At 40.6% G+C, this 13,171-nt stretch overlaps 1 protein-coding gene across 1 annotated transcript in view; it reads left to right on the top strand.

Moving 5' to 3' along the window:
• The window catches only part of hdac4 (histone deacetylase 4), a 144,732-nt gene that overhangs the window by 40,010 nt on the left and 91,551 nt on the right, over positions 1 to 13,171 (top strand). The gene's annotated exons all lie outside the window — the stretch shown is intronic.

Here is a 13,171-nt window from a genome sequence, read left to right as displayed (position 1 = left end):
AAGGAAACTGAATTCACAAAAGTATTGACTAGCTGTCAAATGAGTCACATTGTTCATGCCAGGAACAAACAAAGAGTCACCATTAAAGATCAACATTAAGTCCTGATAGGAAGTACAGTGCTGTGAAAAACATAAATACACATGAAGTCCACATGAGTAAAATACTTAACAGTAATTCAACGGTTACTAGTTTTACTTTGAATGTTGCATTAGCAAAACATTAGCTCTATATAGTTAGTAAAGTGGCTAGCTTGTTAAGCAGTAAGCCGATCATAGAAAAACTAAATTCTCCAAAATCACAAATCAGCAATAACAAAACAGCTGTAATAGAAGGAATACCCACAGATTATGATCCAACAATGGCATATGGGGAGTAGATAAAAGGACTGATCTGACAAAATGGTGGAAAACAATGTCAGTTAAGCTGCAACTGCTGTAGCTCTATGCCAGCAGAGGTTTCTACAAACAACAAGATGTTCAACTGAAACCAAATGTAGTTTATGGTATTTTGATGTTGTTGTGGCACAGGTAGTACCAGCTACAAACAGGCCACAACATACATTGAATGCCTTGGATGCCAGTGTCAGGAAAAGCAAGCCTTACCTGAACCCTGATTGAGCTTGAGTTGCCTCGCAGTCTCTTCACTCTTCTCCCCGTGGTGTCGACTCACTCGACCGGGTGTTAGGAGCCGGGCCCAGTGACCTCTTGCATTGCCAACTGCTCACTGAGCTCCGCGTTGATTTCCGTTCGCGTTCCATTCAGAAACTAAACCCAAATACTTCACGGATGAGAGTTCCATCACGGTCTCAACAAAAGAGCCATCAGCAGCACGCCACTTCTCTTTTCTTTCTCTTGTCTCCCTGGTGTCTGCTCTCTCACGGGTTCATATTAGGTAAAACCCACCTTCTTGATGTTTTAATTAGTTGTGCAGGTATTTGGTCATAAAACAAACTATTGGACAAATGAAAAATGAATGAATGAAAAGATGAAAAGGTAAGGAATCACCGATAAATGTCTGTATCAAATTTTGTGGAGGCATTTCAGTCAAAACCAGAAATCTGAACATCATGGTGCTGTCAGAGGGTGAGTTTGTACCAAATATTATGCCGATCCATTCAGTAAATGTTGAGATAGTCCACTGGATATGTGAAAAATTCTACCCGCTGATAGCACTAAATAAAAATTCAGAGGATCACCAGAGTCAGTAGGATTCATCCTCTCTGGAACAAAAATTCATGGCAATCCATCTAATGCGCGTTGTATATTTCAGTATGGATCAGAGTGTCGGACAGGCCGACAGACTGACCGACGCTATACAGTATATCTGAAAATCTTAACCTTTATCTTGACTCTAGCCTTCATTAAAATTCCAAATCTTTTCAAGATAGTGACAGAGCCAAGCTAAAATGGAACAGGGTGTCTCTAAAATCAGTCTTCTTCAGAGATATAGTGCTTTAGTGGAAGGGGGGGATTGGCTGAGATGAGTGTGGAGAGAGTTGATTTAGGAGAAAGGAGTGTGATGGTGAGCTGTGAGGGGGTTTCACACACACAGGGAGGATTTGTGCTGAAAATGGAGACAGGAGGGAACCGGGGGATTTGTGGAGGCTCCCATATCGACTGGAGGAATGCCTTTGGCTCTTATTCTTCCTCCCTCTGGATGCATTTTATTAGTCTGGGGCAGTTACTGATCTAACACTTTCTGGTGGATGGGAAGACAGATGTTACAAACAAAACAGAGTTGGCAGACGTGGGGCTGTTGAAGTAGTAGGCCACTTCTTTCCTTCACACAGGCACTCTGCTTCGGCACCAATCAGGATCATAAGTGATTTTTTAAGAAGAAGGCTGATGCTTGGCTTTTGTGTGACTGAAGGATCTCTTGCACCTCTACATGACTACACTTCCTGTAATGCAGTGTACTGGAAGGACGGTCTTTTTCCCAAAAAGGCCTCCAAATTAAACAACCAAATATGTCGTTTGACCATGCACTCCAGAACTACACATAAGAGCGTTTCTTAATATGGCACCTCTATGGGCAATAATCGGCAGGACAACGTCATTTGTCTTTCCAAAACCGTTACAGATCAGTTAAAAAATAATGATGTTTTATGATTTGACAACGCTTTGGTTAAGATCTGGTTAGGTTGAGGCACACTTGGTTAGGTTTAGGGAAAAATTATGGTTTGGGTTAAGATGATCACTTGGTTAAGGTAATAACATAGGTTAGGGGATGATCATAGTTAAGTTTTTAAAAAATGTCTCACTTCTATATGCATGCGCATATTGCCTGTTTAAGCTTAAGACCTCAACAGTGCTCACACCGGAGCTGGATACATGTCACTTACAAACATGAATGTAAACCATCAACACAAAAAGATTGGATTTGACAAAAAAAATCAGAATTGGACATTGAGGACTGTACTGTGATGGTAGCGTAAGTGAATTAGGGATGGTTGATATGGACAAAATCAAATATCACAATATTTTTGAACAAATACCTCTATTGATATTGTGACATTATTGTAGGGATGACCATCGGGGCTTTCCAAAAACACTCAGTAATGACTCAGTGGGTCGAGGGAAACAATAGAACAGCTAGAACAGTCTGGTTAGTTCAGAAAATTACTTCACTTTACTGTAATGCAGCCTTTCAAAACCGGGAGAACAAAACACTTAAGCCATGTCATGATATTATGGTATCCAAAATCAAAGACCACAATATCGATATAATATCGATATATAGCCCAGCCCTAAATGTATCATTTAACAAACAGACTGCTTAATCAGTCATGAAGTTCATCAATCAAGTTTTATTAACATCGGCATCAGGCAACATTGTCAGATTGTTATTTTGAAAGGCCAGAATCAACTCAGTAAAGCAGCAAACCAGTATGTTTCTGTCTAAACTGATGAGTCTCCACCTTGTCAGTCCAGAATCTACAGCATGGGGGGGCAGCCTCAGGGCCCTGCAATACAGTTACAATTTATTTGGGTCCTTCCTCTTCATTGGTCACAACACATACACTATTCTTGGAAGTGTGAAGTGTGTTGCCCTATCCCTGACCCCACCCCATTACACTGCACTCCTGCCAGCAGCACCTGAGGCTGTGGTACACTGGGACAACCCCTTCTGTCAGAAACTCTTGCTAACTATATTAATTTTTTCCTCCCCCGTGTCTCAGATTGCTTTACTGTGTCTCTACATTTAAATTCTTCTCAAGCTGTTTTTTTTTTTATTTCTGTGAAACTTCTAAGTCTGGATCACTGCAGGCAACCAGCAATTACTGGACAAGTGTTTGATTTTCCTCACAGGTGAAATGTTGATTTGTACAACATAACAGTTTCTTTATTGCTTTACTGACCAAAGTTGACCATACTATCAGATGGATTTGTTGATAGACTTGTGAAGTTGACCATGTCCTCTTATGTCTGATGCACTGTAGGTGTGCAGACATGCATGTCATTGAGCAAGCTTGTGTTTTTTTTAATCAGGGCTCATGTCCATTTACATTGACGTTGTCACCAATAAGAATTGAAACTGTACTTGACAGATTGAGAATAGTTCTTCCTTTAATTTTTTCTTTTGGAAATTCCACATCCTCAATTTAAACTGAAATTTCTCAACTTACTTGAAAGGTTGTGAGGTTAGTTGTATCTGTTTTCAGGGCACAGAAGGCTAAAACTTGCATTAATCAACATTTTATTTTGATAAACACTGAATCAAACCACTCTGTAAAAGGCTGTAGCCTGTAGGGCCTCAATTATGGAAAATCATCACAAAACCCTGCGGCCCTACTGAGCTTTTTCACCTGTCTTAAGCCCATTGTTTTGTCATGGTCAAGAGCTGCTCCTATCAACGTTATAGGCAGTAGTTTCCAGAAAAAAAGGTCTGACAAACCCATTGTACACCTACCCAAAACCAGCAGACAAGCAAAGAACATAGTTATGGGCTATAATGTATACCTAGATATTTTCCTCAGGGTAGAAAGGAGTATGTGCCTGTTTGACTTCTACTGTAATTTTCAGGTGGCAAGAAACACGACGAATGCTAATGTTGCTCTGTGGCTGCATAAACCCCTAACATTATAGAGCAATAATATGTCATGAATATGTGTCTGTTTGCTTGTTTTGGGGTTCTTCCATCCCCTGTTGGTGTGGTATGCAGGAAACACAGAAGAAGAATATATGTATGAGGCACTTTTCAAAACCAGGGTTACAAAGTGATTTACAAAGTGCGAATGCAATCATATAATGACAAAAGCACATGACTCAAAGACAAGCAAAAGTTATTGAAAGAATAAAAACAAAGAGAAACAAATGAAGGCAATGAAGCATGACTAAAATGCCTTTGGCTAAAGGAAGGTCTCATGCTGTTTTCAGAGAGTACGCAAAGCAAATTTTGACACGGCACAAATACGTACGAAGTCAATGAAGCAAATTTGACTGGGGTGATGCGAAGACGCATCTGCGTGAGTGAAAAATGGTTCAACTTGAGCGAAAAATTTGCGCATATCCTGGGGCTATGAATAGAGAAGAGGAAAATCGGAGAGAGACTGGAGGAAAATAACAAAAGACCAGAGTTAGTGAGTTCTTAGTTCTTTTTCAGTCAGACGCTGAACTGAACACAAACACACAGAAACACTTTCACAGTCATGGTCGTCTGTTGCGAACTAGCTTTCAGCTAATGCACAGTTGGTATTTTTGGCTGTTGGGGCGAATAAACACTAACGGTCTAGTTGTGAAAGTCACGCGAATGACACAAGGTGAAAATTTGCTTTGCGTTCGGTCTGAACACACCATTAAGATGAGATTTAAAACTCTCAACAGAGTTCGCTGACCTGACCGCGAGGAGGAGATTGTCCCATTGCCATAAAAAGAAACACCTCTGGAGTAAAGCCCTATACCTTCAAAAAAGTGATACACACATGGACACGATATTGCTTTCATCTTTGTCCCTGTACACACGTCAATGTACAAATGTACAATGTAAACAGCCTACAGAGAGACACAATCACAAGCCTGAAGTACACACACACACACACACACACACACACACTTGACACCGGTGGCTGCAAAGCACACTTAACTATGACCCAACATGACTGTACATGCTGGGAATCACACCCATATTCCAGGCATTGACACACACAGCGAAACACAGTTCTTGTGAAAACAAACTGTGAGACACAGAACATGTAATTAATTCCAGAGGTTTACAGGATGGCTTGTCATGTCCACTGTCTATATGTCTTTCACATTCACATATATTTTTGTAAGGTAAAACTCAGTAAACTGAAGAATAGTTTGGGATAAAGTCACAGGACAACAGAATCAAGGTCAAGTTGCTTAACAAAGCACAAACACCATAAAAATAGACCAAAAATACGGTCACAGGTTAAGTAGTCACTGCTTTGGTTTGTTGGCATGGTCCAAACAAACACAGATGCTTGAGATATTAGTTTGGAAAACTTTTCACAGGAACTTTATAAAGCTCTACCAGTTTCGATTTGTCACACAATCGGTTCCCACCACAAACATGAGACATAAACTATGATTGCTCTAGCATTAAAAGTTAAGATTAGCACGGTTGTTCTCAACATTTGTTTGTCTTGGACGAAAGGTCACATGTGCTAAAATTTGATGGAATAGCCAATGATGCAGGTGGTCGGAGTATTCTGTGTAAAATCGGATGGAGACAGATGCAATGCAGATGTGCTCGGATCTTGTACTTTTCCGGGGTGATGTTGATGCATATATATCGTAGACTCGCATGCATGTGTATTACAATATTTGTGACCTATTGTGTAAGTGGAATCTACCATGTGACGTCCACATGTGTAATGCTCTTACAAACAGAGAGGCCCTTCTCTCCAGCCAGTGACCCCTCCACTCCTCTACAGATGTCTTGGTTCCTTTTAGTATACTTTTCAGACCTTTTGGCAGTGAAATGACACTCTCTCTCTCTCTCTCTCCCTCTGTCACACACACACACACACACACACACACACACACACACACACACATCTTTGTCTTAGGTATCACGGGGATCTCCTGTCTCCCTATGGACTTGCCTTGTGTTGCCTGCCTGCTGCCAGACCACATGGCCACCCTTTCTGAACAGCTATTGTGTGTGTGAGAGTGATGGATTGTAGGGCTGGACCGTATGACCTAAAATCTATAGCATGATAAATTGTCATGTTTAACTTGATGACAAGAAATGTAACAATATTTTTTTTTGTGTGTTTCTATTTCAGTTCATGATATTGTTTTTTCTCCTGTTTGCTCACTTTGGATATATTTTTCCTCATATATGACCAGTTATAAAGTCAGACAGTTCATTTCTCGAACATTGCGATAGAAGTAAGTGTTCGGTAAGTGGAAGATTTCTATTTATTGCCCTGGCCTTACAGATTATCTACGATGATAATATTGTGTATATGAATGTTGGCATACTGGATCTGCACAGACAAATATGCATTCATATTCATATGCAGACATAGTACAGTACACACTTTGCAAACACATGTACACCAACCTAAAAAGGTCCAGCAGTAAAAACAAAGTTAAAGGCTGTGGTTTATCTTGTAGGTTTAAAATGCCCAGAGGAAGTGCTTAGAACTTGGTAAACATGGCCGCAACACCAACAAGTGGTTTTTAGCAAGGCGGTGGTGAGAAGTTACAGTCTGTACATCGACTCAGACAAATGAATGACTATAAATAGAATAACCAGAAATTCTACATCTTTATGTGACATATACACAGTGATGTGTTTAGTTGGGGGGTTATGCAGCCTTACTTCTTGACTGTCACTGCCAGCAAGTGTAATTATTTAAATATTGATAAAACATAGGATTTGTTTGCTATAATTGCTCACCTTTTTGGAAGAACTTTGTGTTTTGTTGACAAAACTGTCAAAGTGAATATTCGAATGGTGGTAATTATAGTCTTTTACATAAATCCAATGGCCATCTTTCAGCTTTCAGCTTTAGCTTTAGAGTGATGGTATAAAAGTTTGTTAGTATGTTTAGAGCTGCATGAGACTCACCGCTGAGGAATTTAATTTGCTGGAGTCTGGGTGTGAAGGTTATGTCCTTATGAACACACGTAGAGGAATGTGCACTAAACCATGGTGGTGATTTGGTCGATACAGTCGTTAGCTAGATGTTACCAAGTTTGGCAAGGGAGATGACTTCCTACCAAGGCTGACTGTTGACTCTAAATGTAGAGATTAGGCAGTGGTTATTTTACTGCCTGGCACCTACTGGCAAGTGTTGTTGGGAGATTTAAGGGAACACAGCATTAACTCAGTTTTGGCGACTTCTTGTCATGCTCATGATCGAATCATTTTTTTTTATATGGTGCTTGTGGCTCACTAGCATCATGTGAATAAATCATTTTAAAAGACTAGATTAGATGAAACTTACAATCTCAAGAAAACTGTCATGAAGTGAGAGAATGTCCGATTTTTGATAATTATGTAGTGAAATCAGATGAACCTGTAAAAGTAGTTAATTTTCAATCACATGATGGATATCTCACTTTGGAATGAATCTCCTCATATTTTGGCTCCCCAGCAGGTTATCTTGTGGTTTAGAGTGGTGGTGACAGGTTGGCGTGGCTGGCACACTCTCAGACTGGCTCGGAGTTTGGTTGTAGCAGAAGGGCAATTTTGGTGGAGCCTCAGCAGACAGGATGGCATAGTTGGCAGAGTGGAGGGTGGCAGATATTGAGGGCTCAGAATACACCAGACTGAGTTGTAGTGAACTAGACAGGTTGCTCTGGCTGGCACAGTGCTGTGGTGGTTGGCGGTCAGGTGGAGGTAAAGTTGGATTGCAACAAGCTGACTTGACACCTTCACGGTCTGTCAGCAGTAAAGGTGTGTGTGCTTGTGTATACCTTTATACCGTGTACCTTAGTATACGAGTGTGTCGTTATGAATACTTTATTGTTTGTTCTCTGTATATGGTTTCCTGCATCATAGAAGGGTTATCCTCACCACTGTACACCGGGTGTGTATCCAGTGAAGCAGGCATGCCTGCTTCCTGCAAACCTCTGAGCCAACTTGTCTTTTTGCCAGGTATCGGTAACTTGGCACTCTGTCTCTTCCTTTTCCATGTGGTGATCACGTATGTCTATCCACAAGGAAGTCTGTCGACACATCAAGGCTTTTACAAATGGGATATGACACATGTAAAAACAGCAAATCACTTTCCTGTCTGGGCTTGGGGGCATGAATGTACTTTTTTTTAAAGCATATATGATTTTGTTGCTGGCCATCTGTATATTCATACATGTCACCGGAGAGATAGAATATGCTTAACTGTTGCTGAGGGCCATGCATATGGCACAGGTCACATAGGTCAGCACATTACAGTATCCATCAATGGCCTGAGTCCACATGACTTTCAGAGTAACATTGTCCTCATAGTAGCAGTGCTATACACATCTCTGCACAGTAAATAACACCCTGCAGGGCATGACTTACTTACATAATAACATATTTCTACACATTATCATGTACAACACTCTTTTGTTCTAAATAGTGTAAAAATGAATGATGCAAAAAGCACTATGTCCCTTGTTAACACAAAAAACAGCAAACTGGTGGCAGAATATGTTTAAATTACACTAGAAAATAAAAAAATTCTCTAAAAGTACATGTACCCTTGTAATGGTTAGATTTCCCACTGAAACTCTGTGCCATTTCAGGTGCCCTTTTTTCCATTGAAGTGGTCTGCAACACTAATCAGAGCCAAAGCCTGGACCACAGAATGAGCTGTAAGAGGTAGTGGACCTCTCTGTCTCATCGCTCTTGAACTTTATCTGTTGTTACCACTGTAACCGCAGATAATAGTTGTACTGTCGAGAGGACAAGTATTCAACGGTGACGTAGTTTGGACTGTGTGGATAAGTAGGCCTACCTTGTTTAGAAGGGACAAGTGTGCTTTGCAGGCAAATGCGTGGTTATAAACACAACATCTAGTCCAGAGTGAGCCATACACACATGTGCTCTATCCATTATGGCCGGCCCTGGAAGACAGTAAATCAGGAGCAAGGCGAGGGGAAATTAGACCAGCTGTTAGCTGGAGGATTACATACCATCACCAGTATGGCTGTCCAGATGTAACACATTGATTACCAATTCTGAACACTGATTTTTTTTTTTACACTGTTCTTTGGGAAGTAAGGGAGATGTGGTCTGTAAAGTTTAAGGGAGTAATTTACTGATAATTCAGTGGATTGTCAGATTTTCGTTATCAGTTTGTTGATCTTTTTTCTTATGAAGTGATAATTTGCACCATGTTGTTCACACTTTCCCAGAGCCCAAGGTGACGTTCTCATATTTCCTGTTTTGTCTGACAGTCACTTCAAATATATATATATATATATATATATATATAAAGCAGAGAAAAGCAGCAAATCCTCACATTTGAAAACCTGGAACAAGTTCATGTTTGACTGACATGATCAGAATTGTCAACTAAGTGATCGACATTTTGTTTCAGCATCAGAATCCTGATATACTTGCTTTTAACTTATGACCTACGTGTAACCCTGCGTTTGTTAGAGTACTCGTTGTGCTCGTCCTCAGAAATAAAACACTGTGCATGTTGTTGTCACGTTTTACATCATATATACTGGATAAAATTCTCAACTCCAGCTGTTGAGATAATTTGGCATTCATCTGCCTTCTTGTAGTCAGTATGTGAACAATGCTTCTTGTATTGCAGGCAGCTGCTTGCTTACACTAAAGCGCTGTTAAAAGCAAGTGCAGCAAGTCTTAGTAACGTTATAAACCATACAGACTGCTTAGGTTAGCTAGTAGTGCTAGTATCAATAATATAGTAAAACTAGTTTTAAAAGAGCACTCTTCTTGTGTGTCTTTCTCTCTCTCTCTCTCTCTCTTTGCACATTTGTTTGTTGTGGTTTCCATGGAGATTGCTTCCCATCACTGTGTGTTAAAACGGAGGGCCCTTGACCCGTCTTCCTCTGCAGGCGTCACAGGTCAATGTCATTTGACTGATACAAGCCCAGATAAATATACACATGTACAGTCTACAGTCTGTCCCTACATGGACACACACACACACACACACACACACACATACAGATTCACACGTACAACTCAGTTTTTCTGCCTTGCTCTCTTTGTCTATTATTGTCTGCACTATCATAGTCCTGGCGATGGGTTTTAAAGGAGCCAATGAGCAAAATGAGATAATAAGCATTATTAAGTGCAACAGAAGGAAGATCCAAAATATTCACTTACTCCTTCAACTCTTCCTTTTTGTGTGTGTGTGTGTGTGTGTGTGTGTGATTGCTCTGCCTGTCTCTCGCCCATCAAGCCCTGGTGTCGTCTTTCTGCCATCTGCCACCGCCACCCTACTGACATGCACACACATACTGCATCCAGCCTCCTTATGATGCTAAAACAATACGAAACTTCTCTTCTCATGTTTTTTTGTTAGCTTTTTTTTCTTCTGTTTTTCTGGCACAGTTTTGTGTTAGCATCCACTTTTGTCAAAGAAACAAAGGACTCAGACTTTCCCTTGAATATGAAATTCAAGAATATGCATTTGGTGTGTTTGTCTGTAAGATATGAATATTTAATTCAGCCCCTCCTTCCATCATGTATTAATCATGGAGCAGTCTGCTTAGGCTGAAAATAGCGCCTAGCAACCCAGAAAAACAAAATCCGTAGTATTTGTGGGTATGTCATGTGCTGCTGCTCGTTCATGTGTGACACAGCACATGGTCTCCTCTCACATTTTCCCTTCTCTCCACACTTTCCCCAAGTCTGTCTCCAATAGGATGATGGTGATTGAGATTTCTGATGTTTGTATGAGAACAGCTGCAGCCGTGCTTACTCTTCAGAGTTTTCCAGTTTAAAAAATGTTGCTGTCTTTTTTTCTATCAGTTTCAGACTTAAGACAATATTTGCTTGTCTTGTACACATTTTCTTTTTTTACTGAGATTTGAGTATAGCTTGTTTGCGCTGACACCCACTTAGTACAGGCAAAGTTTGGAATATGTCACTCTAAGAAAAGTCTTCCTCCTGAAAGTGTTGATAATTGCAGGATTACTGACCCCACCATCCGCACCAGCTGCCAATCTTAAAGGTAAACTGATGTAGGCTGAGTAATTACATAATTTCAGCCTGGCTGTTTGCAGGTTGGAGCAGCAATATGGCAGCAGGTGTGTGTAGAGAGCAAAGAGGTGCCTTCAACAAAAGGGCTTTAATTTAAGACCATAGGGCATAGGAAAAGTGGTTCATAAAACCGAAGCAAAAGCCTGCCTTCTGCCTGGCAGTGTCACCCAAAGGCCACAGTTTCTCCGTGATGGTATCCCGGGAAACGCTCTGAAATTCATGTTTGCAGGCTGCTTATGATTCAGTCCAGGCGGCTAATCATAGTATGCTCTGTGTGTATAATACATTCAGAAAGTATAGGAACACAGATATGTTTTTTTAGTGTATTGAATCCCACTCTACTACATTGTACAGTACCAGTCAAAAGTTTGGACACACTTTCTCATTGAAGTGAATGGGAAAGTGTGTCCAAGCTTTTGTCTGGCATTGTATTTGAAATGAAACGATGACTTTAAAGTGCCGACTTACAGCTTACAACACAGGAATTTCCGTGTATATACAGAGCTACAATCCTCACCCTGTTGACTAAATGTGGATATAAACGTCCTGAAAGTCAGCACCGTTTCATTTTCATTGTTTCATTTCATTTCACAACAACAATGTGTCACTGTCCTGGTATTTTCTTAACAACGCTGCGTGTCTTGTACGGGGGCCAAACCCAGATCAGGTGGGGCCATGAATACAGTATGACATAATTTTTTCGTAATGATTCGGAGGACATGTTTATATGTGATACTAGCTGAATAGAGGCGGTTTATGTTCCCTTCAGAGCTTCAGACAAGGCAAGTCAATAAAACAAATTGTGTTCAATTCGCTGTGGGCCTCTTCGAAGCAAAGTGGAACAAATTTTGATTATGCACTTAACGAAAGGCTCTATAAAAATGTACAGATTTGTAAGAACTTATGAGACTTTTAAATGCATTGATTGTGGCAGGAATGTAGAGAAGTGGGATTTTGTGAGAAAAGAAAATATGCCTGAGTGTATTTCCTAACAGGATATTAAGAAATAGGTCCTTTAGGAATTTAAGCCCCTATTTGTTGCTGTTGCTTTATTATTATCTGTAACATGTAACTGCACAATCATGACACTAGGGCCTGTGTTTGTAAAAGTAATGGAAGCACGTGTTGGACTGGGCTCCTGCACAGGGATTAAGACTAGTTGGTGAAGACTGAAGTGAATTTCTGAACCAGATTCATTTAGAATTTCTTCTCGGGTAGTCTGGATTAATATGGTGGAAGAACAAACAAGTACTTATTGACAGGAGAAGCCAAAATGAATAAACCTCGGTGCGATTGCATATAAAGCCAGTGGAAATAAATTAGATTAGACGCAAGTGGTACAAATTAAGGCAAAAATGCATCCGTGAAGTTCAAATTGTTTCAGTTTAAGCGAAAAATTTGCACTCATCCCAGAGCTTTACGAAACATGAAAGAAATGCGATGGAAGAGCTGAGAGACTGGAGGGAAATAACAGAAAGAACCAGAGTTACTGGTGAGTTGTGACATCAGTCAGAGCCCCGTTTGGGACCATCACATCACTGCATGGGGACAGTTCTGGATGGTTCCCACAGGAAAGCTCAGGGAAGTGGCTGCTCTTTATGAGAGGTGGGGAGGTTAAGACGTATATTTGCCAAACCAACCAGTTAGTCCTCATCCTTGAAGTCTTTTCCCCTGTAAAAATGAAAAATTGTGTTGGAAAACACTTCTGGAAAAGCATAAATCGTACCTTTATGTCACTCGTCCAAGTAAGTTTTCGAGTGCAGCCTCATTCTGGTGTGCCTATCTGCAAAGGGCTCATTACTTTCACCTGAGGCCAGAGGGCAGAAAACACCCGCCGGTACTTGACGGTTGGTGAGAACCGCAGTCATAGTGGGAGTTTTTCCTCCCCAACAGCCACAAGGGGCAACGATGAACCCATTCAACACTCGAAAAGAAACTTCTGCTACACTGTTGGGTTTCTCGCTCACTCACCCTCTGTCTCCCTTTTTGTTGAACAGATATCATATTACTCTGCTCTGCTCTTGT

This window comes from Thunnus albacares, chromosome 11 (genome assembly GCF_914725855.1).
Source record: "Thunnus albacares chromosome 11, fThuAlb1.1, whole genome shotgun sequence".
Taxonomy (NCBI): Eukaryota; Metazoa; Chordata; class Actinopteri; order Scombriformes; family Scombridae; genus Thunnus; species Thunnus albacares.
Note: the sequence above shows the minus strand (reverse complement) of the source record. Positions and strands in the feature narration are given on the sequence as shown.